Source organism: Cervus canadensis, chromosome 18, assembly GCF_019320065.1.
Source record: "Cervus canadensis isolate Bull #8, Minnesota chromosome 18, ASM1932006v1, whole genome shotgun sequence".
Lineage (NCBI taxonomy): Eukaryota > Metazoa > Chordata > Mammalia > Artiodactyla > Cervidae > Cervus > Cervus canadensis.
In genome coordinates this window covers 58,285,443-58,310,497 of record NC_057403.1, presented here as the reverse complement: position 1 = coordinate 58,310,497, position 25,055 = coordinate 58,285,443, and positions in this window count along the sequence as shown.

Here is a 25,055-nt window from a genome sequence, read left to right as displayed (position 1 = left end):
TAGCTTCGCTTTTAATAGTGTGGTTGTTGTTTGAACAGATCTGCAAGGTCTGTGCCCAAAGGAAGGGCCCTTTGAATATCTATTGTGTGCCAGGCTTTGTCCTCGCGGTTTTAATATGTCTTGCTGCTTTTAATGCTCCTTGTAACTCTGGGAAATGAATCGCCCTGTCTCCATGTGAGAGGTGGGAAGTTGAAGTTGAAAATGAGCAACGGAAGTGTCCAAGCAGGCACCCTTGGTATGTGGTCTAGCAGGACTCAAACCCAGGGAAAGATCACTCCGGTTCCTTGACATCGCACACCTCCAGGAGCATGCACCCCTATAAGATACCCTAAAGAAAAACGGTACAGGGTGTGGGGAACAGTCCCCCGAGTCCCTGTCTGCTACCAAACCAGGGTGTGACCTGCACAGTCGCCTGAGGTCTTGGCAATGAGAAGGTCTCATCTCACACTCGGTTTCAGGCTCTGTTGTTGCTGTTTCGAAATTCTTAAAGATTTAAAGACCGGCCCCTGTGTTTTCATTTTGCACTGGGCCTGCGAATTAGGTAACCAGCTGTGCCTCCAGGGATAAGAAGCTTCTAGGACAGTTCTGTGAAGACAGCTTATTTCAGCGTCCCAGAGGAAACACACTGGGGGAATTTAGACCTTAAGTAAAGAAGACTTACAAGTGTCTCCCTCTCTCTCTTTCCCTCTCTCTCACACACACACATGCTTCTGCACACACCCTGCAGATTAGTCAGTTTTATTACACTGTAACTGTAATTTGAGTCCCCAGTCTATTAAATGGGAGTGTATATATTTATGGCTGTGTTTATGTGTGTGTGCGTGCGCCTGCGTGTGCTTGCTGGAAGAGGGAATAGGGGATTGGGGAATTTACGACACACAGACACAGCCCTGATTATTGACTCTGTTCCTTTCCTTTGCAGACATTACAAGGGATTTGAACCAGGCCCTGCTTTTATGAAATACATACTTGGGAGGTTTTGGAAAGGCGGTAAATGCTGGTCTGTGTGAGCCGGAGGATGGGGTGGCGCCAGGTCCTCTGGGAGGAGACAAGCCCTGAATACACTATCCGCGGGGCCTGGCAGAAAACCCACACAGTCCTGCATGTTTTTACCCCCAAATCCAAGTCCTCTTTCCTGGCGAAAAGAGAGGCCTGGTCTTTATTCTCCCGATTGTGCTGACTTTACTCTCCAAGTTAGGAGATTATGGGTGAATCACCGATGGTGTGAAAGTCTGGGATAAATGAGAAGAAAGTGTGCATGTATCCCTGACACTGATTTTGGCAACCAGGATGAAATTGCGTGCAGTTGGGGTTGTAAGGGCCACTGAGATGGCTGATAATTTTGGAGACCTGTGTTTATTTTGTGGTGAAGGAAACTGAGGCCCAGGGAACTAAGCCCAGACCTGCAGGCTAAAGAGCTGGGCGGTAGAGGTCTAAGTGGGTTAGAGTCCACTTCTCCTGACTTCCATTCCAGGCTTCTTTCTTGCTTTCATTTCTGGGTGAGCAGAAAAATGCCATAAAGCATTACATAATCAGCTCGTGTGGGGAAAGGTTAATTTGATGAACAGCAATATGGGGTCAAAGGGGAGGGTAACTAACATTTATTAGGCTTGGAACTTGTCCCTGCTTTGCCTACATGGTCTCATTTAACTGAATCTTCAGGACAACATTGAGAGAACATAGGTAATATTATTTTTATGTAACCGATGGGAAAAATGAGTCCCAGACTCATGGTATAACTTGCTGAGGGTTCCACACCTTGTAAATGGATTAGCCGAGATATGAACTCAGTTCTTTTTAATCCCTGAATAGCAGAACTGAACTATTCAGGTCATTATGGCTCCATGGCAGTTCGTGTTAATGACAATATAAACTAGAGAAATTAGTCTATACCTGCCAAACAGAATTTGTCTGTTGTGGTCAACATAAACTAACTTTGGGTTATTAGTTACTCTTAATTCAGGTTTGTCTCTATTTTGTGTGGGCTTTCTGGTGAAGCTGTGCCCCATTCACTTTGAAACTACAAATCTACTAAAATTCTCAGTCCAATCAAAATATGTCTAATGATTTTCTTGGTGGGTTTTTCGGGGGAAAAAAAAGAGCAAATGGCTTCACTGATTAAATCATTTGATTATAAGTGAAACTGGCAAATACTGGCAGCTATTGTAATGACAAAGACTTCCCCAAGGCTTCTTCTCACCAGTCAATGGAGACTCAGTGGATGCAAAGCTTACAACTATGGAAACAATACTTGTGTGACCTGGTAAACAGATCAATAGAACTGTAGGGCCCCCACAAGATATAACTGATTCCCAACCCCCGAATCTGTGAAGGTGACTTTATTTGGAAGACAGTCTTCAAAGATATAAATGAGAACCTCAAGATGAGATGTTCCTGGATTTAAGGTGGGCCCTAATCCAATGATAGGTGTCCTTATAAAAGGAGAGGATACATAAAGATGGTGACGTGAAGATGGGGTCACAGTCTAAGTGTCCATTGGCAGAGGGATGGATAAAGAAGATATTACACACACACACACACACACACAGGAATACTATTGAGCCATGAAAAAGATACCATGCCATTCACAGCAAATGGATGAATCTAGAGATTATCACGCTAAGTGAACTAAGTCAGAGGAAAGACAAATATCATATGATATTGCTTATATGTAGAATCTAAAAAAAAATGATACAAATAAACTTATTTACAAAATAGAAACAAACGTATGGTTACCAGAGGGGAAAGGAAGGGAGAGATGAATTGGGAATTTGTGATTAACAGATATCTACTACTGTAGGGATTGGGGGCAGGCGGAGAAGGGGATGACAGAGGATGAGATGGCTGGATGGCATCACCGACTCGATGGGCATGAGTTTGAGTAGACTCCGGGAGTTTGTGATGGACAGGGAGGCCTGGCGTGCTGCGATTCATGGGGTCACAAAGAGTCGGACACGACTGAGAGACTGAACTGAACTGAATTGAACTACTGTATATAAAACAGATAAACAACAGGGACCTACTGTATAGCACACGGAACTACATTCAACATTATGTAATAACCTATAATGGAAAACAATCAGAAAGAGAATATGAATCAAACTAAATCACATTTATATGGGAAACTAAATCACTTTGTTGTATACCTGAAACACTGTAAACCAGGTGTGCTTCAATTGAAAAAAAAGAGATGGAAGCAGAAATTGGAGTGATGCATCTCCAAACCAAAGAACATCAGGGACTTCGGGCAGCGACCAGAGGCTCGGAGGGAGAAATGGAACATGAATCCTCCAAAAGCAGCCTATCCTGCCCTCACCTCAGTTCTAGACTGCTGGCCTCCAGAACTGTGCAAGAGTAAATATCTGTTGTTTTAGGACAGCTAGTTTGTAGCAGTCTGTTATCAAAGATGTAAGAAAGTAATATAAGTACTAAATTATGTTACCATATTTTAAAAAGGAAAGAAACACAGGTGAAAACAGCATTAAAAGAATTCCAAACTAAAACTGTCTGCCTAGAAACATATTGGAAGAAATGATTAAAAATGAGATTAGCGTGTCTGTATATCAATAAATAGTTCATGAGGTTTAATCAATCAATACTTACGAATATAACTCAGAAGGACTGTCTAGATTGGATTAGCTGTTCAGTGATAAACTGAACACTGAAGCAACTTGTTGATCTGGCCTGTATCCTGTATGTGTCCAAGAAGGAAGGGAGTATTTCCGGAAGTTTAGCATCTTTGTGTAAACAGAGGTTTCCACTTCTGCCTTGGGGATAGAAAGCTGAACAGAGTATTACTCCCACCTTAACAATAAGAAAAATCCAGATGAACTAGCTTTTCTTGAACCTGTGAGAGAGTTGAAGTTAGAGGGTCACCAAGTAGCCCAATTTCCCAGTAAAGAAAGGCCTCTCCAAGGGATGGGAGAATTGGGATCGGAGTACAGTTTTCCACATGGCAGGCCAAGGGAAGAGTCAACCCCAGGAGGTACCTTAATGTTTTAAATAAACTGCCAGAGATAGAGTCTAGGCCAGCAGGAGGATAGGAGACCTCTAGGACCCACAGACACACTGGGAGCTGTCACTCACTAGTAGCGTTTCCAATTTGGTCCACCAGATGCTCACAAGTAAGGCTGGGGACAAGCAGTATAGCAGAGTGAGCCTCCTTGGGTGATGCATCCCTGGGAGGGAGGACCCACTGCCACCATGGGCGGTGGGGAAGGTGGGGCCGGCAGGACGCCTTTCCTCCTACTGATCAAAATCCTTAAGCTACCTGAGGCCCAGCAAACCCTGCGGCACAGGTGAAGGCTCATTAAGGCTTGGGGAAGAATAAAAGATACCATCCTCTACATCTGGGGAGGGTGATGAAAGAGTTCATTCCAATCGAGAGCTCCTGCTGGGGGAGGGCCGCAAACTGCTCTCCCACGTGACCCATCCCGGGCGTGGGGCAGAGGCCGGCGGCCCTGGAGAAGAGGCCCGGAGACAGCCAGAGAAGACACCTGTGAGGCCCAGGTGCTCAGGCCTACCTCAGAAAAGACCTGCAAGTCGACTGTTGTAAGATACTTTCATTGTACATGTAGGGTTAAAATGTCATTTGCAGGTGAAGTGCAGTAATTTTAAAATACATGCATTAAACTCTAGAGCAGCTCTGAAAAACAGCTCAAGAAAAAGTATAAATAATAAGTCAATAGTGAGGATAATCTTTTCAACACATGCTAATTGGACAACTATATGTAAAATAAATGAACACTGGTCTACATCCTATACCATTATAAACTCAATTAGCTAAAAATGTAAAATATTGGAAGAAAAGCTAAGAGAAACCATGGCATCACAGAAAATCCTAGGCTGGGCAAAAATGTCTTTGATACAACGCAACAAATACAATCCACTTTTTAAAAATTCGTAAATTGGACCTCAGCAAAATGAATGATTTCTGCACTTCAGAGGACACAGTGAAAATGCATTAAACCAGCCAAAAGCTGTGAGAAAATATTTGCAAAATAAATGCCTGATGAAGGATTTCTATCAAGAGCCTATAAAACTCCACAATAAGAAAACAATCCAATAAAAAATGGGCAAGATATTTTAAGAGACACTTCACTAAGGAAGATAGAGATGATGAATAAATACTTGAAAAGATGCTTAGCATTATTAGTTATTAGGGAAATCCACATTAAAAGCACAATGAGACATCACTACCTATTAAAATGGCTGAAATAACTTTAAAAAATCAAAGTGGCAACACCAAGTGCTGACAGGAGTTAAGAACAACCGGAATTCTCATGCAGTGCTCATGGAAATACAAAATGGTACAGTCATATTGGAAAGTAGTTTGACACTTTCTATAAATGTAAACTTACACTTATATATTAGCCAGTAATTCCATCCCTGGCTGTTTACCCAAGAGGAATGAAAGTATACTTTCACACAAAAACCTCAATACAAACGTTTATAGTGGATTTATTCATAATCACCAAAATCCAGAAAAAACCAAACTATTCAAATGTCATTTAACTGGTGGATGCATAAACAAATTATGGTATACCCATATGATGAAATACAACTGGACAATAAAAAAACCCACATCTAATACCTGCAATACTGTGGGTTAGTAAGAAATGCACTGTCAAGTGAAAGAAGCCAGTCTCAGAATAAACCAACTGTATGGTTCCAATCATGACATGATGGGAAAAAAAAAAACTGTGAAACTATAAGAACAGACAACACATCAGTGGATGTCAGACGCCGAGGGCACAAAGAGGGCATCGGGAGCATTTTTGGAGTGATGGAAATATTCTATACTGAGAATATAAAGGTGGCTACATGACTGTCATATTTGTCAAAATTCACATAATGGAACACAAAAGGTTAATTTTGTCGTTGATAAATTATAATGCCACAAGTCTGACTTCAAAAGAAAAAAAAAAATTGCGATTAGGAAGCGTGGATCCCAGGACAGACACCACTGTTCACTTGGCTCCGGGAAGAATGGTGAATGTGTCCCATCCCGATTATATCTGAATTGCTATGAAAGAAAGACCTACTTAATCCAGGAAACAATGAAGAAGTATATAGAAACATGGGCTTCCCTAGTGGCTCAGCGGTAAAAAAAAATCCACCTGTCTATGCAGGAGACCTGGGTTGGGAGGATTCCTTGGAGAAGGAAATGGCAACCCACTCCAACATATTGCTTGGAGAATCCCATGGACAGAGAAGCCTAGCAGGTTACAGTCCATGGGGTCGCAAAGAGTCGGACATGGCTTAGCAACTAAACAACAATATAGAAACATGTAGGATGTGTACAGAATTAAGGAATAATGAATGAACCTATGGGTAGAACAAGCATCTGAGCCTCATGGGAATCAGAAATCAGGAGCAGAAAGAAAGTTTTCACCAGGGTGGCCCCCTCTTCCTTTTTTATGGCTTCTTTCTCTTGGTGTGTCTGTTCCCTCCTTCCCCCGGCTTCACATGTAATGGCATAGACAGGATCATCCCATCAAAAATCTACTTCATATTTTCTTACAAAGGACCCCACCCGCAGCCCAGTGACTCCCCTTTCCACTATCTTAGGTGAGAGAACTTAGGTAAGGTGTTTACCACTGGTCCATTCAACTGTACGCAGGTAGCTTTCAACTGACTGGTCTTAAGAGAAATTGACACAGTTTCAGAAACAGTGCTTGATCTGGTTCTCAAACTGTAGAGATAATTCCAAAAAGTCTGTCCATGATGCTGAGAATCACCTGGGGCACTTGCACATAGTCTCCAGGGTCCCAGAGCAGACCTGCTGAATCCCCGACTTGACGGTGGTACTCACACTTGGCAGCACACAGGAATCACTCGGGGAGCTTTAAAGCCACTGGTGCCTGGATCCTATACCCCGCGTTTCTGATGGAATTGGTCTGGAAGACAGCTTGGTCATCAGCAGTTTTAAAAGCTCCCCTGTTGAATATAATATGCAACTGAGTTGGAGATCTGCAGAAAGGACTTGGGAAGCGGTGCGTTGAGTGAGCATCCCAGGTGATTCTTAGAGTCAGAGGACTTTGAAAACACTCCTACAAGTGAAGGATGGAGGAGCAAGCTCAAGAAGAGGAGGTGGGAAGAGGAGCCAGTGCTAGTCTAGAGATCACGCAATCCAGTCTCACCCGGCATAATCTGAGCATTTTTCTAGAAGATGGAACATTGAGTGGTGAAAGAAATAACCGTTAAAGAGAGAAAGAAATAGCCAGAGCCTTGGGACCACTTAGAGTTAATTCTGTCATCCTTGATGCAATCATTCCTTCATCTTCCCATTCCATACATGCTAGCCATCTATTGTAGACTCAGGAATCATACTAGTAAAGGGACTTGAGACCCCTGGGTGAATAATAATCCAGATACATCGGGACCCTGTAGTGTTTAAAATGGCTTTTGGCAGCTTAAATGATGGAGGAAAGTCTTGACTGAATTAAAATAAAATAAACAGGATTGTATATTTGCATCCCGGTCCTTTTCATCATACTGCTTCTTTCTCAGAGACAGCCTACATATGATGGTAGCAAAATCCACTGACATCCTGATTTAGAAACCCTTAGCTACCCTTGTCGACAATGAGTCCCATGCTATTTTTAGCCTTGTACAAGAATTAAAACAAACAAACAAACAAGCAAAATCTCTACACAATGGGGCAATCTTCCAGAGGGAAAATTATAGCTTTCTGACCACATTTTATGGACATATTTCTAACCATTAACCAGTGGCTGCAGGAAGACGCAGATTCCAGAGTCACCTCTGGGCAAAGAGAAGTTGCCGGGGTTTGGAGGGCTGCGTTCCGCCGCAGTTCCAGGAAAGAGAGGTACTTTCCTGCCTTTCCTGGCCCCCAGCCCCCTTCTTTCCTCGGAAGGTTCAGGGTTCATCCTCCAGGCCTCCCATCACCAAGTCACATTCAACCACAGCATCTCCTGAACACTGACCCCTTTCTGGTGGGTGCGTTCATGCTGGGAAGTCATAAAAACTGGGGAGCAGTTTTCCAGATCAAGCTTCCCTTTGCCAGACAATTCCTGAGCTCCTGGTTTTACTTCAGATGCATGCAATTTAATTTTCTCCTTCACCATCATCCAAATCCAGACATTAACAATTTCACAGCCTGCCAAACTGTGTTTTATCAGAAGAGTGTTGCTGGATCAGGGTGGTACAGACTAGAAAGAAGACAGTGGAGGGAAGCTCCCACTGGGGATGGGGGCCCCACACGCCGGGGGTCTTGCAAACTTGCATCTCTTTATCTCTTTACACCTCCCGCTGCCCTGTGAGCTAGTATTCTGCCCCACTTCAGAGACGCAGAAATGGAATCTTACAGAGTTTTAATCTCAGGCCTTGGGAGAGCCCTGGCTAATAGGAGGTGGCTAATGTAAGGATTCTTTTTGCTTGCATTTATAAGAGGATTGTTGGGCCTCACTTTTCTGTTTGTGGGATTTGGTGTGGTGGGAGTGGGGTAGGGGGAGAGGAGGAGAAGCCATAATCTGAGCATTTTATTGAGTACAAACCACACCAAAACTCCAGTCTGTCCCCTGACACCTCTGCTGTCTGGGATGGTTCAGGGTGGGGCACATAAAGGACTCTTCTCTGCACAGCAGAGTCTCACCTTGCCTTTTTCATAAGTGTCTTACAGGAGCCCATCTGCCTGCTCTGTCTTGGAACGATTAAGCAGGTGTGAACAAGCCTGGTGGCTCCGGGACAGACTGGGTGCTCAGACCTGAAAGACACTGAAGCTCTCCAGCAGACTTGGGCATTTTTGCATTGCCCGGTTCACGGGGTGTGGAGGGGGGCGGTGCTGTTTGGGGGTGTCCAGTTCAGTAAGCATTGTTCCAGTTCCCAAAGGGACTTCCTGTTTCTACAAAGAGGTTGAAAAAAGTCATTCAGATTCAGAGGGAGAGAGGGTGGACTATTTTTGTTTGTTGTAGGGAGCATTTCCAACTGGGGAGCTAGCTGCATTTCAGTGTGTGTGTGTGTGTGTGTGTGTGTACCGGGAGGTGTGAGGACCAAAAATCCTCCTCACATTCAACAAGCACTAGAAAGTATCTTATTTCTTACCTGCCCCCTCATCTTCCCAGAAAAACGGTCATTCCAGCAGGTTCTTTAAAAGGAAACCATTTTATGTTGAGGCAGGTTCGGTATGGATGATATATTTTAAAATTTCCACTACAGCATGTTTTCCAAAGTTCCTATCGGGAATACTGATTTATTGATATCAATAATTGATATTTATTGATATCAATAATCAAGTACATATATTGACATTCACTTACATGACATTTCTATGACAGAATGAATTTAGTCTTTTTTTTTGAAGACTAAAGATAAAGCAAAATAAATGATAATCTGCAAAATATTAATTTAACTTTAGCTTCCTGTGACCTTGCAAATGTCCTCATTTCTCTCTTTCACAATCTTTCTTCTCCATCTCCCCCAAGTATCCCCCATCCCCTCCTCCTGCCCCGACTGGAAGAACCAGTTTGTCCGCTTGCCTTTACCCCAAAACCATAAACTGAAAGCAAACTTATGCCCCAGGACAGGGTTCCTGGTCATTTTCCATTGCTCTCCTCTGATAAGGTCTTGTTGGTTTTGGATTCTGTCCCCAAAAACCCCAAGAGCACACTTTCTAGGTATAGAACAAAATAAGTGTTTTTTTTTTTTTTTTTTTAATTCCTCCACTCAGCAGAATCTTGCTGAGTGTGTGGGATACACCGACTCAGTGGTGCAAGATTTGATTGGAAGCAGCTGACTAGCCCCGGCCATCTGGTAAATGCGCTCACCAAAGAGGCTGTCCCTTGTGGTTGCTTAAGAAAAACATTTGTAGTCTCTGGGTCACAATTGTTTCTCCTTTGTTCTGCTAAATGCTGAATTGAGGCTTGCTTTTCCCCAGAGGCTGGGGATGAGGCCTCTAAAGAGAGGGCTGTGTGCTCAGGGGAAGGAAGGACCCCAGGTCTGTGTGCCCGTGATCTCTTAGGTGAGCCCCATGCTTCTAGACCCTTCCTCTCGGTCTTGTGGGGATTTATTAATATATCTCGCCCCTGCCCTTCATATCTTATCCTCTTACAGATCAAGACCGTAAGATCTAGAGATCAAAGCTGCAGTGCTACAAAGTAGTGGCGCATTCTCCCTGACTTCTCCAGGAGACTGTAAGTTTCCTGAAGGCAGGTGCTAACTCAAAACATAGAACCTGGCAAGAACAGCCGTCTGATAAGCAGCTTTCCAGCACTTCAATGCATCAGCGAGTGTGGCCTCTGTCCTCAGTTTCTCCAACCCAGTTCTGGAGTGGAGACGCATGACCGAAGAACACAGAAAAAAACCCCATTATCCCTGCACATATGTCCTGCTTCCATCCCAACTTTACTTTTGGGAACCACAGCTATTGAACATGGACCTGAGCAGTTGTACTCTGAGATGAAAATGATCAAGAGAAAAAAAATCCAAACTCCCACCACTCCCGCCTGGTTTGGACTTACCACGGTGATTTATTTTGATTCCACTAAACTCCCTAGGGAAGGGGCAGAAACTCATTCTTTATCTTCCACTGCTCAAAGGCATGCTGCAGACCTTTTGAAGCCATAGGAAAAGAAAGGCATCTTGAGCAACTGGCTGGGAAAAAAAAAAAAGGAAAAATGTAAATATTGAAGTTTGGGCTGAGAAGACAGAAGAGTGATTATTAGAGAAGCACGAAGTTTTCCCCCCAAAAGTGGGAATTGCTTCTCTTTTTTTTTGGATGATCTCAAGGTGGCTTGAGTTGTAAATATGAACTGTTTTTAACTGACCTCCTGAGTGGCCTTGGAACTCAAGAGCAGACTGGTCAAAGATTTTTATTTCCCCCAACCACAGGGAGGGAAATGAAGGCAGGGTCACTAGCAGCTTAATCAGCAGGCAAAGTCAAGCCTTTTATTCTTTGTATACCACAGTCAACAGAAAGTTATTGCTTAATTAACCCCTCTGAATGAATACCTGATAATTAATAAACCCACGAAGTATACCCTAAGGCTTTAAGTTGAAGAAGGCTCCTCTCTTCAAGTGGAAAAGAGGAAGAAAAAAAAAAATAAAAACATGCTGAACTAATGGGAAAAAATTCCGGTAGAAGGCAAAGCAATTAGGATTAGTGAATTCCATTTCATTTAAAGTTCCAAGATATAGAAGCCATTTATCTAACAAATTAATAATGGGAGTGACTTGCCTAATATAGTAACAAGTCCTTCTATTTTATTAGTGGAAATCCAAACTGAGTAATTTAATGATAGACAAGCTTCCATATATATAATTTTTTGTGATGCCTTTTTTTTTTTTTTTTTAATGTCATTGCACAGAGATGGTTGTAGATTTATGGGTCCCTTCTAAATGAGTCCCCTCTCCAGTGTGGAATGATATGTTTAATATTTATGGCTCTGTAGAAAATCAATATATTTTTAGGGTTTTCTTTTGTTTTTAAGAGCCTTATCATCTGGTTAACTATGCCACCATAAGAGAAGAAAAGGGTTGATAAGGTGGTCCATGTTTCACAGGTACTAGGAAATTTGCCATAGACTCTGCAAATGGGAACCACCAGGCCTCTACTGAACAGACCGTGAGGAAGCTGGGCAGGAGGCGCTAACTCAGGGCCACAAAACTACATTTTCTCTCTAAACTGAGGGAAAATAGGAGATGTGTCCTGAGAGCGTTTATGACAGTGGTATCAGGACAAGAGCCAGTGTGCTCCAGTTTCCCAGGGAGCCTCTGGGGCTTTTAGCAGGACTTGAGAATGCCGTCCCTCTGACCCTCTTTTTGTCTGAGGAGGTGCTCATCTACCCATTCGACAGATAATTACTGAGTTCCTCTATATGCCAGGTATCTAGCCATGAGTCCTTCCAAAATTTATTAATACAAACAGCTCATACAGCTCAGTATCAAAACAGCAAACAACCCAATTAAAAAATGGGCAGAAGACCTAAAGAAACACTTCTCCAAAGAAGACATACAGACAGCCAAGAAGTAAATGAAAAGATGCTCAACATCACTCATTATTAGAGAACTGCAAATCAAAACTACAATGAAATATCACCTCACACCAGTCAGAATGGTCATCATCAAAAAACCCGCAAACAGTAAATGCTGGGGAGGGTGTGGCGTAAAGGGAACCCTCCTGCAACATTGTTGGAAATGTAAATTGGTGCAGCCACCACGGAGAACAGTATGGGGTTTCCTTTAAAAAATCTAAAAATAGAGCTCCCATACAATCCAGTAATCCTACTTTTGGGCATATATCCAGAGGAGAACATGGTACCCCAGTGTTCATAGAAGCTTTGTTCACAATAGCCAAAACATGGAAGCAACCTGAATGTCTCTAGACAGATGAATGGATAAAGATGTGGTAGATATATATACCCAATGGAATATTACTCAGCCATTAAAACAAATGAAATTATGCCATTTGCAGTAACATGGATAGACCTGGAGATTATCATACCAAATGAAGAAAGTTGGACAGAGGAAGATAAATATGTGGTATCACTTATATGCAGAACCTAAAAAAATGATACAAATGAACTTATTTACAAATAGACTCACAGACTTAGAGAGTGAACTGATGGTTAGTTACCAGGTGTGGAAGGGTAGTGGGGGAGGGATAGATTGGGAATTTGGGATTGATGTATACACACTATTATATTTAATATAAAATGGCTTTCCATGAAAAAAAAAAAGAGTCCTTGCTCTTTCCTCAAACTGATGGGGGAGTTAAACTGATAGAACTGTCTTAACAGTGATCGCCCCAGAGTTCCCTCTCTCATTCATGCCTTGAGAACAATGTGCTTCAACGTGGTGACAGGCAATAGCCACTAGTAAGATGACACGTGGTCTGAAAAAAATGTGAGACTTGAGGAAAGAGAAGAATGGCATCCAGGTCCCAGAACTATGACCTTGTCCAGATCCAAGCCTCAGTCTCCATCATCTGCGTGTCAGGAATCGGAATATTTCCTACACAGGCTAGTTACTGTGCTGTAGGTCAGACTTCTGCCATATGGTGAGCAGGTGGGGATGCTAATAACCTTTTCCATTCTGCTGGTATGCAAAGTCTTGGAGGAATTCCAGAACTTTGAAATAATGATGATAATATTAACAATAATAATAATGGTCACAGAAACACTGAGAGTAGATACCATGCCAGGCTTTCTGCACAGAATTTTCTAAAGTATCCCATAACCTGAGGAGAGTAATATTATCTAGCCCATTTAGAGACACAAAAGTGGGTCTTTATCTTTCTGATCCATAGCTATAGCCCACCCGGCTCCTCTGTCCATGGAATTGTCCAGGTGAGAATACTGGAGTGGGTAGCTGTTCCCTTCTCCAGGGCATCTTCCCAACCCAGGGGTTGAACCCAGGTCCTCTGCACTGCAGGCGGACTCTTACCATCTGAGCCACCAGGGAATCCCCTCTGATCCATTACTAAAACTATTGTTATGAATAGTGAACATGTATTGAGTGTTTATAACTATATACCAGGAACTTGATATTTGTTATTCTCATCCATTCATTCAGCAAATATTTACTGAGTGCCAGGTATTCATGGTATGGTGGTCTGATCAGTATATACTGGTCAACAGGAGAGAAAGCCAGTCAGGAAAGAAAACAGAGCAACTGTGAAGTGGAAACTATTGTTACACTTAATCTGTAGGCAAGGAAAACAAGGACTCCGAGACATGACTAGTCCATAGCAGGACTGGATTCAAATCCAGATTCTTCACTTTTAACCTTGACAGTTGTTGCTTCTAAGAACATTTCCTGGGCTCAGGGGACTTAAGACATTGGGGGTGGGGTGGCAGAGATGGCCTGTCCAGAGATGTCCATGTGTCGTCATGACTACAGGCCACTCCTTACTATCTACTGGATACTGGCTCCCAGCCAGGAGACCCAGGTCTATCTTGAAGGCAAACCCCAGGCTCCAAACCAGCAGCCCTGGTTCTTCTGTTTGCCACCAATAGCCATAATTATGGGAAGTTGCTCATTTTTCTGTGCTTCCCTTATCAGTCACATGGAGTTAGCCAAATCTATCTTAGAAGGATCCCTCATCTAGTCAAAGTGAGACCCTCGTGAAAATGTGTTTTGAGAGCCAAAAACACAAGATCCATTTTAGATACTACTAATTTGAACAAATGGTGGAAAGAAGTTGAGATGCATTTATTAATTTGCTCTTGCTTTTGATTTTGCCCGATGACATTGATGACAAATATTTAAAGGAAAAGTCCCAGTTGAAACAGAAAACAGGGACATGAAACACTCTCAACATGAAAGTTGAGAGAGATCAGATTGCTTCTGATGAGCTTTGCCTCTTTCTGTTGGCAAACTAGCCCCTCTACTGCAGACTTCTCAGCGAAAGCACCTTAGCAGACACACTCTATTTCTCCCTACAAAATGAGGCTTCCTGTATGCAGTGTTGCTTAAATTTTTACACAGGAATCAGATGCATTTATCTAAACACACACGTGCTCCAAGATCAATTGTATTTGATAATATAATGGGTGCATTTTTCATCTTTAAAATTCTGGCAAGAGCAGTTTTCCTTTGCAGATTGAATTAGCAAAATAGGACCAGATGAAGTCAATCGTCAGTTGTTCAAAAGCAGGTACATATTAAAGAGAGAGATCATAACCTTGGGGGCTGCTAATGTGGGAAGATAAATTCCTCCTCATAAAATGCGTATTAGTAGCAATCGGCACCAATGCACTTCATTTCTCATACCCTTGTAAATCTTCAGAACTTGAATGAGGTGCTTACTTCCTATTACTTCACTCAGATCAGAAGAGTTGAGATCATCCAAAAAAAAAAAAAAAATCCCTCTTTCTTTTCCAAACCTGCTTTGCTTCCTTCTAAAGAACTGTAGCCTCAACATCAAACAGAACTAGTTAATGGGAGTTTTAAGAATTAAAAAAATTAAAGGCTCAGTCAAGTCTAGACATCCCAAAATAAGTGGATGGTGGGGGGATACAAGACTTTGGTCCAGTTATTCTGGCCACCTTCTTAATGGACAATTTGGATCGCTGCACAGTCAATCCGCTTAATTGCCTCTGTGTCGGCCATTAAAACAAATTGAATGCGCTATGGCCAATTTGGTCATGTCATAAAGAAATGGTCTATAGGGCCCATGGAGAAGCAGAATTTCAGCCATTATTCGATTATATCTGATCAATGGAGACAGCCTGTATGGGAAATTCAGGAGCCAGAGAAGATCGTATAGGAGCCCTTGGCCTACACTGCCGACTACATTATTAGGATCAGCTGTCAACAGCAATGACATCAGCCAGGTGGTTGACAAAGCATTGCCTTACTCTGTCCTGGGGAGAGAAAAGTCAGGGCCTCATGACTTTGCCAAAAATCTCCAGTCAGCAAACCAACAGGTCATCTTCTCTACTTTGAGTCCTGAGTAATTTGAGAAGGAGGAAAAAAAAAAAATTCCAAATCTCTACTGGCTTTGACCTCTAATGTTGGTACAAAAATAGATCTCTTGCTGCATTCATGGTGATTAATGCTGGGTAAAGGTAATTTAAGCGGAGCCTAATTTTCTTATTTTTCTAGATCTCATCTCCAGGTACTGTAACTTTCCCTGTCCCTCTGCTTATTTGAGAGGTCTCAGCATCTTCATTTGGGGCCTCTTTGACTGGGAGTGTCATCTGAAGTCACTTTGTTCTTCAGAATCTTTGTGAAGCTGGATGAGAGGAATGACCCTTAGCAAGGGTTTTGCTGGATTATACTCGATAAGTTTAAGCCAAGAAGAAATAACTGGGGGAAATATTAATGAACACTTGTTATATGCTAGGTGCTAACCACAGCATTTTAAATATATTGTTTCATTTAAACTTCAACTGTTCCTGAGAGGTAGGTTCTCATTTCTCCACTGTCTAGGTGAGGCAGCTGATACTTAAGAGTTTAATGACTTATCAAAGTCAAGGGCATCCAGTAGGGTCAGGTTCAGGATGTAACTCCTGACCCCTCTGACTTCAAGGCTTGTGCTCGTAAATAACCATATCATCCTAAATACCACTGGCTGCTCCCTTGGCCTGTGAAGGGCAGTGTTCTCAGCCAGGGATTCCATGGCTGAGGTTGGCAATGGGATAGGAACCAAAAAGATATCACCACATGGCCCCAGCAGGAAGTGTTTGTCACCACTGTATTGATAGTTGGGCTAGAGACCCCGTTGTTCAGTTGCTCCACCATGTCTGACTCTTTGCAACCCCATGGACTGCAGCACCAGGCTTCCCTGTCCTTCGTTATCTCAGGAAGTTTGCTCAAATTCATATCCATTTAGTCAGTGATGCCATCGAACCGTCTCATCCTCTGTCACCCCCTTCTCCTCCAGCCCTCAGTCTTTCCCAGCATCAAGGTCTTTTCCAATGAGTTGGCTTTTTGCATCAGGTGGCCAAAAATATTGGTGGTTCAGCTTCAGCATTAGTCCTTCTGATGAATATTCAGGACTTATTTCCTTTAGGATTGACTGGTTTGATCTCCTTGCACTCCAAGGGACTCTCAAGAGTCTTCTTCAGCATCACAATTTGAAAGCATTAATTTTTTGGCACTCAGCCTTCTTTATGGTCCTACTCTCATATCTGTACATAACTATTGGAAAACACATAGCTTTGACTATATGAACTTCTGTAAGCAAAGTGATGTTTCTGTTTTTTAATACACTGTCTAGGTTTGTCATAACTTTTCTTCCAAGGAGCAAACATCTTTTAATTTCATGGTTGCAGTCATTGTCTGCAATGATTTTGGAACCCAAGAAAATAAAATCTGCCACTCTTTCCACTTTTCCCCCATCAATTTGTCATTGATGGGATGGGATCAGATGCCATGATCTTTGTTTTATGAATGTTGTGTTTTAAGCCCGCTGTTTCACTCTCCTCTTTCATCTTTATCAAGAGGCTCTTTAGTTTCTCTTCACTTTCTGCCATAAGGGTGGCATCGCCTGCATATCTGAGGCTGTTGATATTTCTCCCAGCAATCTTGATTCCAGCTTGTGATTCATCCAGCCCAGAATTTCGTATGATGTACTCTGCATAGAAGTTAAATAATCAGGGTCACAATATATAGCCTTGTACTCCTTTCCCAATTTTGAGCCAGTCAATTGTCCCATGTCCGTTTCTAACTGTTGCTTCTTGACCTGCATATAGGTTTCTCAGGAGATAGCTAAGGTGTTCTGGTATTCTCATCTCTTTAAGAATTTTCCACAGCTTATTGTGACCCACACAGTCAAAGGCTTTTAGTGTAGTCAGTGAAGAAGTAGATGCTTTTCTGGAATTCTCTATGGTCCAATGATCTATGATCCAATGAATGTTGGCAATTAGATCACTAGTTCCTCTGCCTTTTCTAAATTCAGCTTGTACATTTGGAAGTTCTAAGTTCACGTACTGCCAAAGCCTAGCTTGAAGGATTTTGAGCATTATCTTACTATCATGTGAAATGAGCGCAATTGTATGGTGGTTTGAACATTCTTTGGCATTGCCTTTCTTTGGGACTGGAATGAAAACTGACCTTTTCCAGTCCTGTGGCCATTGCTGAGTTTTCCAAATTTGCTGACATACTGACTGCAGCACTTCAACAGCATCATCTTTTAGGATTTGAAATAGCTCAGCTGGAATTCCATCACCTCCACTAGCTTTGTTCATAGTGATGCTTCCTAAGGCCTGCTTGACTTCACACTCCAGGATATTTGGCTCTAGGTGAGTGACCATACCATCTTGGTTATCTGGGTCATTAAGACATTTTCCGTATAGTTCTTGCGCGTATTCTTGCCACCTCTTCTTAATCTCTTCTGCTTCTGTTAAGTCCTTACCATTTCTGTCCTTTATTGTGCCCATCCTTGCTTGAAATAGTCCCTTGATATCTTCCATTTTCTTAAAGAGATCTTTAGTCTTTCCCATTCTAATGTTTTCTTCTATTTCTTTGCATTATTCATTTAAGACAGCTTTCTTATTTCTCCTTGCTATTCTCTGGAACTCTGCATTCAGGTGGGTATATCTTTCCCTTTCTCCCTTGCCTTTTGCTTCTCTTCTTTCATCAGCTATTTGTAAAGCCTTCTCAGACAACCATTTTGCCTTCTCGCATTTCTTTTTCTTTGGGGTGGTTTTGGTCACTGCCTCCTGCACAACATTACAAACCCCAGTCCATAGTCCTCCAGGCACTCTGCCCACCAGATCTAATCCCTTGAATCTATTCATCACCTCCACTGTGTAATCATAAGGGATTTGATTTAGCTCATATCTGAATGACATAATGGTTTTCCCTACTTTCTTCAATTTAAGCTTGAATTTTGCAATAAGGAGTTCATGATCTGAGCCACAGTCAGCTCCAGGTCGTTTTTGCTGACTTTATAGAGCTTCTCCATTTTCAATTGCAAAGAATATAATCAATCTGATCTCAGTATTGACTATCTGGTAACGTACACGTGTAGACTCATCTCTTGTTTTGTTGAGAAAGGGTGTTTGCTATGACCAGTGTGTTCTCTTGATAAAACTCTGTTAGCCTTTGCCCTGCTTTAGTTTCTAATCCAAGGCCAAACTTGCCTGTTACTCCAAGTAGCTCCTGAATTCCTATGTTTGCATTCCAATCCCCTATGGTGAAAAGGACATCTTTTTTTGATGTTAGCTCTAGAAGGAACTATGTGAGACTCATATACCTAATGGAAGATGACTTCTTTTAAAGAGTTTATGTTAAACGCTTAATAGAAATTTAGGTTTCTGTCTCCTAATGTTTTGGAATTGATAAACCTTAACTCAGAGATGCTTCTGAGGAGGTGAAGGAAGTCATCAACCCTTTAGCAGATGGGACTCACAACTTTTCTATAATTATGTTTTCAAGAAAAAAAAATCACAATTTGTAAATGGACAAGAAGACTATTCATTTCATAAACCAAGATGCAGTGGAACTACTTTCAAGAGAAGTTCTGCCAGTGAATTTTAAATCACATCAGATTCACCAATAATTAATTGCACACAACTTTTCAGCAAAGCCATTACTACATAACGCAAGAGATATCTGTAATATCACCACCTGAAACACATTATGAGGATTTTTTTCTTAGATCAAGGGGTTAAAAGATTGGCAACCTTGATTTCATGCTGTTTCTGGGACCCTTTCCAAGGGGGAGGATGTTGCTAGGGGCTCAGTTGCGTGTGTGTGTGTGTGTGTGTGTGTGTGTGTGTGTGCGTGCGCGCATTTGGCAATACGAAAATTCCCGGAAGAATCTGTAAGTTAACAAGGTTCAGAGGAGCATGCTGTTTTGAGAGGAGTTGCTTCCTCTCTAAGCCAATAAGTGGGCAGACCGTGAGCCTGTTCTTTAATGGTCCAGAAAATAAAGGACATTTCTCATCTTTGAATCTTTTGAAAAGGTAACATAATGGGTCAAAATACAGGGTTGGAATCAAGGCACCAGCTTCGGAGGCCTATACTCTGTCACCCACCAGCTGGTCCACTTGTACAAGTTCCTGAACTTCTCTGAGCCTCAGTCTCATCTATAAAATGAAGATAACAAGACTCTATGCCATTGGGATTAAATAAGATAAGGTACAGATGTTCAAAATTTTGTAAAAGTTGAACCTAGTGTCTGGCATAAATAGACACTCAATAAAGTGACAAAAAATAGGTGCTTAATAAACATGGAGATTTAAGCAATCACACTAACTGGTGTAAAGCTTCAAACCCAGGCAGAAATCAGAATTGTAACAAGCAGTGAGGAATAAACTATTTGCCACTTTTGTTCAGTGAAGGTTAAGATTTTGAAGCAGCCCAAGCATTTTTCATGTGGGTAAAATGGTTCTTCACTCCTAAACCCCACTACCCAGAGGCCCTGAGACTGGGGTGGGGGTTTCTCCTTGGTAGGATTTTTCTTGCCAAATGAGTTGATGGGGAACATTACCTGAGTGTCTGTGCCGAGATGATGTCATGTCCCTTGAGAGAAGGGCAAAGAGATATATCACAGCTTAGAAGCCCACGGGTTTGGCTAAATGACAGTAGTTCTCCAGCCTCTGAACTGGCTTGACTGGTTCCAGAGAAATAAACTCATCTGAGAGAACCAGGGCCCAAGGATGTGTCTGGGCACAGCCTTCGGCTCTCAAGCGCCTCTCCTGCTAGATCAATCACTCAGAACCAGCTCTGGCATCATGCCTGTCTGTCTGTAAAAACCCGCAGCTACCAGAGCCCCAGGAAACTGATCACTGTGCCATTCCAGGGCTGCTGGGGAATGGCACCGTGATCACGCCTTCCCCTTCTGGCCAACACATGGCTTTGGCACCAGCGAGCCTCTCTCCTTAGGGCCCCCGACCTCCCTAGTGTGGCCATCGCTGCCAGAAGTCCTTACATGGAGTTGTTCAATTGCTGCCCCTTCCTGTCACCAGATCTAATCCCACAGAGCCACCAAGCACAGCTTTAAGCATCTGCATTCTAAGAAGATGTCTCCAGCTCCTGCCTGTGCTGGGATTTGGCATCCAACTGCTCAAGATCTCCCTGACAACTCCATCTCCACTATTGAGGACCTCCAGAGAAGGCAATGGCAACCCACTCCAGTACTCTTGCCTGGAGAATCCCATGGACGGAGGAGCCTGGTAGGCTGCAATCCACGGGGTCGCAGAGTCGGACATGACTGAGCAACTTCACTTTCATGCATTGGAGAAGGAAATGGCAACCCACTCCAGTGTTCTTGCCTGGAGAATCCCAGGGATGGGGGAGCCTGGTGGGCTGCCGTCTATGGGGTCGCACAGATTTGGACACGACTGAAGCTATGTAGCAGCAGCAGCAGCATTAAGGACCTCATCCACACGTCGGGTCGGGATGATGATGCCAGCATCCCTGGATCCCTACTCTCCAGGGCGGGGACCACAGCTGAGCCATCCCTGAAGCCTCAGCACCTGGTAGAATATGGGCCACGGAGGGAGTTCTCCAGTTCTTCATTTCCTGTCATGTGTTTCCCATTTATCTCTGGAATTCTTTGAAATGTGTCGGAATTCCTGCACGGAGCGTGTTTCTCTTTATCACTTTAGGTAAAGGATATCCAGCCATTGTAAAGTATGTCCCAACCATTTTAACCCTTGTATTAGCCCCCTGAGGCTGCCATAACCAATTACTGCAAGCTAAGTGGCTCGAAACAACAGTGATGTCTGCTCTCATAGCTCTGGAGACTAGAAGCCTGAAACTAAGGTGTTGGCCGGGCCCTGCTTTCTCTGAGGGACTCTACGCAGAGTCTGTTCCATGCTTTTCTCTTAGCTTCTCCTATTGCCAGCGGGGCAGTCCTTGGCTTTCTGCAAAGTGTCTGCCTCCCCTGTCACACGGCTTCATTACATTGTCTCCTTTCTGCGCATGGCTGTGTTTTCACGTGGCATTAGTCTCTGTGTGTGTCTGTCTCCATGTCTCTTCTCCCTTTCTTATAAGGACACCAGTCACCTTAGATGAAGGGCCCGCTCTACTCCAGTATGACCTTATCTGAATTTGCATTTTATTACACCTTCAAAGACCCTTTTCCAAATAAGGTCACGTTCACAGGTACCAGGGGCTAAGGCTTCAGCATCTCTTTGGGGGATACGGCCAACCCACAATAGCCTTGTACAGGTTGCTTCCCCGCGCTGGGCCTCAGTTCCTGTGTCTTGTAAAATGAGAGGAATTTCACCCACTTCACTGAGGTCTGGTGGGGATTCACTGAGACAATGCCCGTGCCTTGAGCTGAGCAAGGCTTCACCTATGACCTGTCTTCCTGTTCCTTCTTAACCCTCTTCCCGGCTGTTTGTGGCAGAATATACGGACAACAAAGAAAGTTCCAGCATGTAGGACTCTGTTCCACGGAGGCCGAGTCTAGGTCAAGCAGCTAGTTCTCATGGAGCCTGCGTCCTCCAGACTGGAGGACTCTTCTTTGTGGTTAGTTAGGTCCTCTGCTTAATTTATTCTTCTTTGCATAGAATGCAGGGGCCAGACTTGGTCAAGTGACTCTAATACAAGTTTAGGGTGATTCTAGGACAGCAGACCGAGATATGTGTCTTTGGCTGGTTACCCCTGTCATGAGTGGTTTATCTTTTCATGGTCCAAACAAATAAATACATTTACGAAAACGCCTAAAACCTATAGGGAATCAAATTTCCAAACTGTGTTCTTGTGGCTGACTTTTGAATCAAAGTTTAGTAACTATGAGAAGAAAACAACAAGTCGCACTTGGCAATGAAACACAAATTGTACCTTTGGAAAGGTCAAATACTAGTTGTGTTTAACCAGACAAGTCACACGTTCTCCTGGTTAAAACAATCCTGAGTTTTAAACCTATTTATAGGATCCCGCACCCATTTTTCCGACCCCCTTCCTTGCAGAAGTTCATGCCTGGAATCTGCCGTGAAGTGGGGTTTTCTCTCCCTTTTTTTTCCCTTTCAATCTGGGAGATGATTTCCATATCCTGTGGTTTGGCAGTCTGCACTTGAACGATCCTATAGCATTATCAGGGTGCCGACAGCTGGTTTAGAATAAACAAGCGGTGATGCATGGAGCTGGCAAGTCCATATGGTTTGGAAAAGAAAATGAAATAAAATAAAAAACATTTGTTATCATTTTTGGAGTTTCTGAACACAACCAGCTTCAGCACCACTCTAACGCCTTGCATGACTTTCTTAAAACAAAAAAATAAATAAATAATAATGAGCAGGAACATTTTGTTTTGCTGGGAAGAGCAGCTTACTGTGTGGATGGGGCGAGGAGCCTGGGTTTCCAGCAGCTGTTGCTCATCTCTGGTTCAGGGTCTCGTGATGGCCCTGATTTGGCTCCTGCCTGATGGCTGGAATCGGGAAGCTGATGAAATCTTCTTCTTATCATCCCAGGCTCTGCAGAGTGTGGCGCTCACCAAAAACACCAGCTCTCCAACCCCCTTCTCCCCTCTGCTCATCCCACTGCCCTAGGAGTCTACACTCAGAGGTCTGAGACAGGGGTATAATCCTTAGAAAGGCAAGTATTATATATATATATATATATACATAAAATATATAATCCTTCCCAGGAGAATTTTCTTCTCCTGGGAAGGAAAGTCTACAATTGCATTTGGTGTCATAGGCTTGTGCACTTACATGTCATAGCAATGTAATGCTAACATCTAATGCTCATGGCAGTCAGCACTGGCATCTGCAAAGCACTTTCTTATTACAGCACCCACGTACCATTGGGGTGGGGTCTCTGGCATCAAGCTCTGTGCTGATCCCAATTCCTGAAGGAGAAACCTTCCCTCTGCCAGCTCACCTCTTTAGATTTCTCATATATATATATGTATAAAATGGGAACTGGAATTCCCATTCCAGGGATTTATCTAGGATACCTTTTGATAATTAATCATACCAATGGAAATCAAACTTGCAATAAGAAACATCTCTTCCCCACAAAGTCATATAAAATATCTTTGCTTTTGGGGAGAGGACATTAGTTTGTTGTGACCACATTGCTTCTTTCAACTGATTAAAGCTCTGATAGGCAGTTTTACATGCTTTTGAGTCATTTACAAAAATGGAAAATGAATAAAGAATTTTATCATACGTGCAGGTTTTTAAATGGAAGGCATGTAAACTCCCTGAGGGCAGAGACCTTGTCTGTCTTTTTCACTGTGAACCCTCAGTGCCTGGCAGGAACGGCACTCCATGCTTCTGGGCAGGTCAGCTCACTTCTCTGAGTGGTGTTCACACAGATGAAATGGGGACTGGATTTCCCACTCCAGAATGCTGACACTTCATGAGGGCTCGATAAACATAGGTTGCATGAATGAGTAGATAGATATGCAGTCTGAGGATAGAGAATGAATAGTAGTATGGATATTAGGCGTCCCGTGTGCTCACAAATTGATGCCCCGGGAAAAACTGAAGTCTGATTTGTAGCAGTTGCCAGCTTTCCTGGTGGACATAGGCCCACCGCGGCCAATTTCACGCTGCCAATAAGGGGTTTTAGCATGCTAAGCTGGAAGAGATGGACTCAGTCAGCTCCCATAAGCTGGGGCCCATTCCTTTGGCCTGGGGTGGTGGAGAAACGCTTGGGAAACTGTGCTCCATTTCCTGTTTGTTTTCAGGAAGCTTCTCCCGCTGGGCAGAAAGGTTTGGGGACTTCCAGATTGCTTGGGTTTTCACGACTCTAATTCTGCAGCCAGTGTCAGGCCATTTCCCTTTATTTTGGTGGAAGAGCCAGAAGGGTAGCTGCAGGGAGTGGATGCGGATGGGAGGCTTGGTGGGCCCACTGGCCGACCACTGGTGTGACCACCGTGCAGAGACAATGTCCTTTGACCCCTGACTGTCCTCACGGTCCTGGGAAACACTCCTTTCCCTTCCCTTGCCATCTGCAGTGATTAATCTAGGCTCTTTTCTGAGGGCCATGTGGAGGCACCTTTGCAATTCTTGAGATTTTTCTAAGCTTTACGAAGGTCCCGGATTTTTGTTTTCTTCCCAAGATTCATTTCCCACCAGTTAGATCGACTATTTCCCATCGTCTCTTGCGAAAATTGCGAGCAGTGGCATCAGCACATCTTTGTACAGTAGGCGAATATATTTGGAATGCTTATTTCTGAGAGCTGTTGAAGATGACTAAAAATTTTACACCACACAGAAGGACTGACAATAAATTTAAGAGTAGCAAATGGAACCACTGTTCTGTTTCCCTGTTGGTAAATAAATAGCTGCAAAACCCGTACTCCAATACCAGGGCATCAAATCCATGGTGCCCGGTGATTAACAATGGCAGCATCTTCATGGAAAGGATACATTTAGAAGAGTCCTGAGGCTCGTACCAGAAGCTGACTCCGAAGGTTTTTTTTAATGGGGCACAAATCAGGGTGAACAACGTGAAAAGAGGTCTGTTTCTCCTAGAAGATGCCACTTGTTTCTACCTCTAGGGAAAAGCCTTCCAAACTCTACGAAATCTGCAAGGTGAATGGATTCCACTGTGGCCTCAATGCCCGTCTGAAGACCTCAAGGGCCCCAGGAGCCCACCGAGGGCCTGGGAGCTGGTGCAAGGTCAGGACCAGGACTCGAGGCCTAGAGAGATTTGCAGTAGGATGAGGTGTGCCTTGG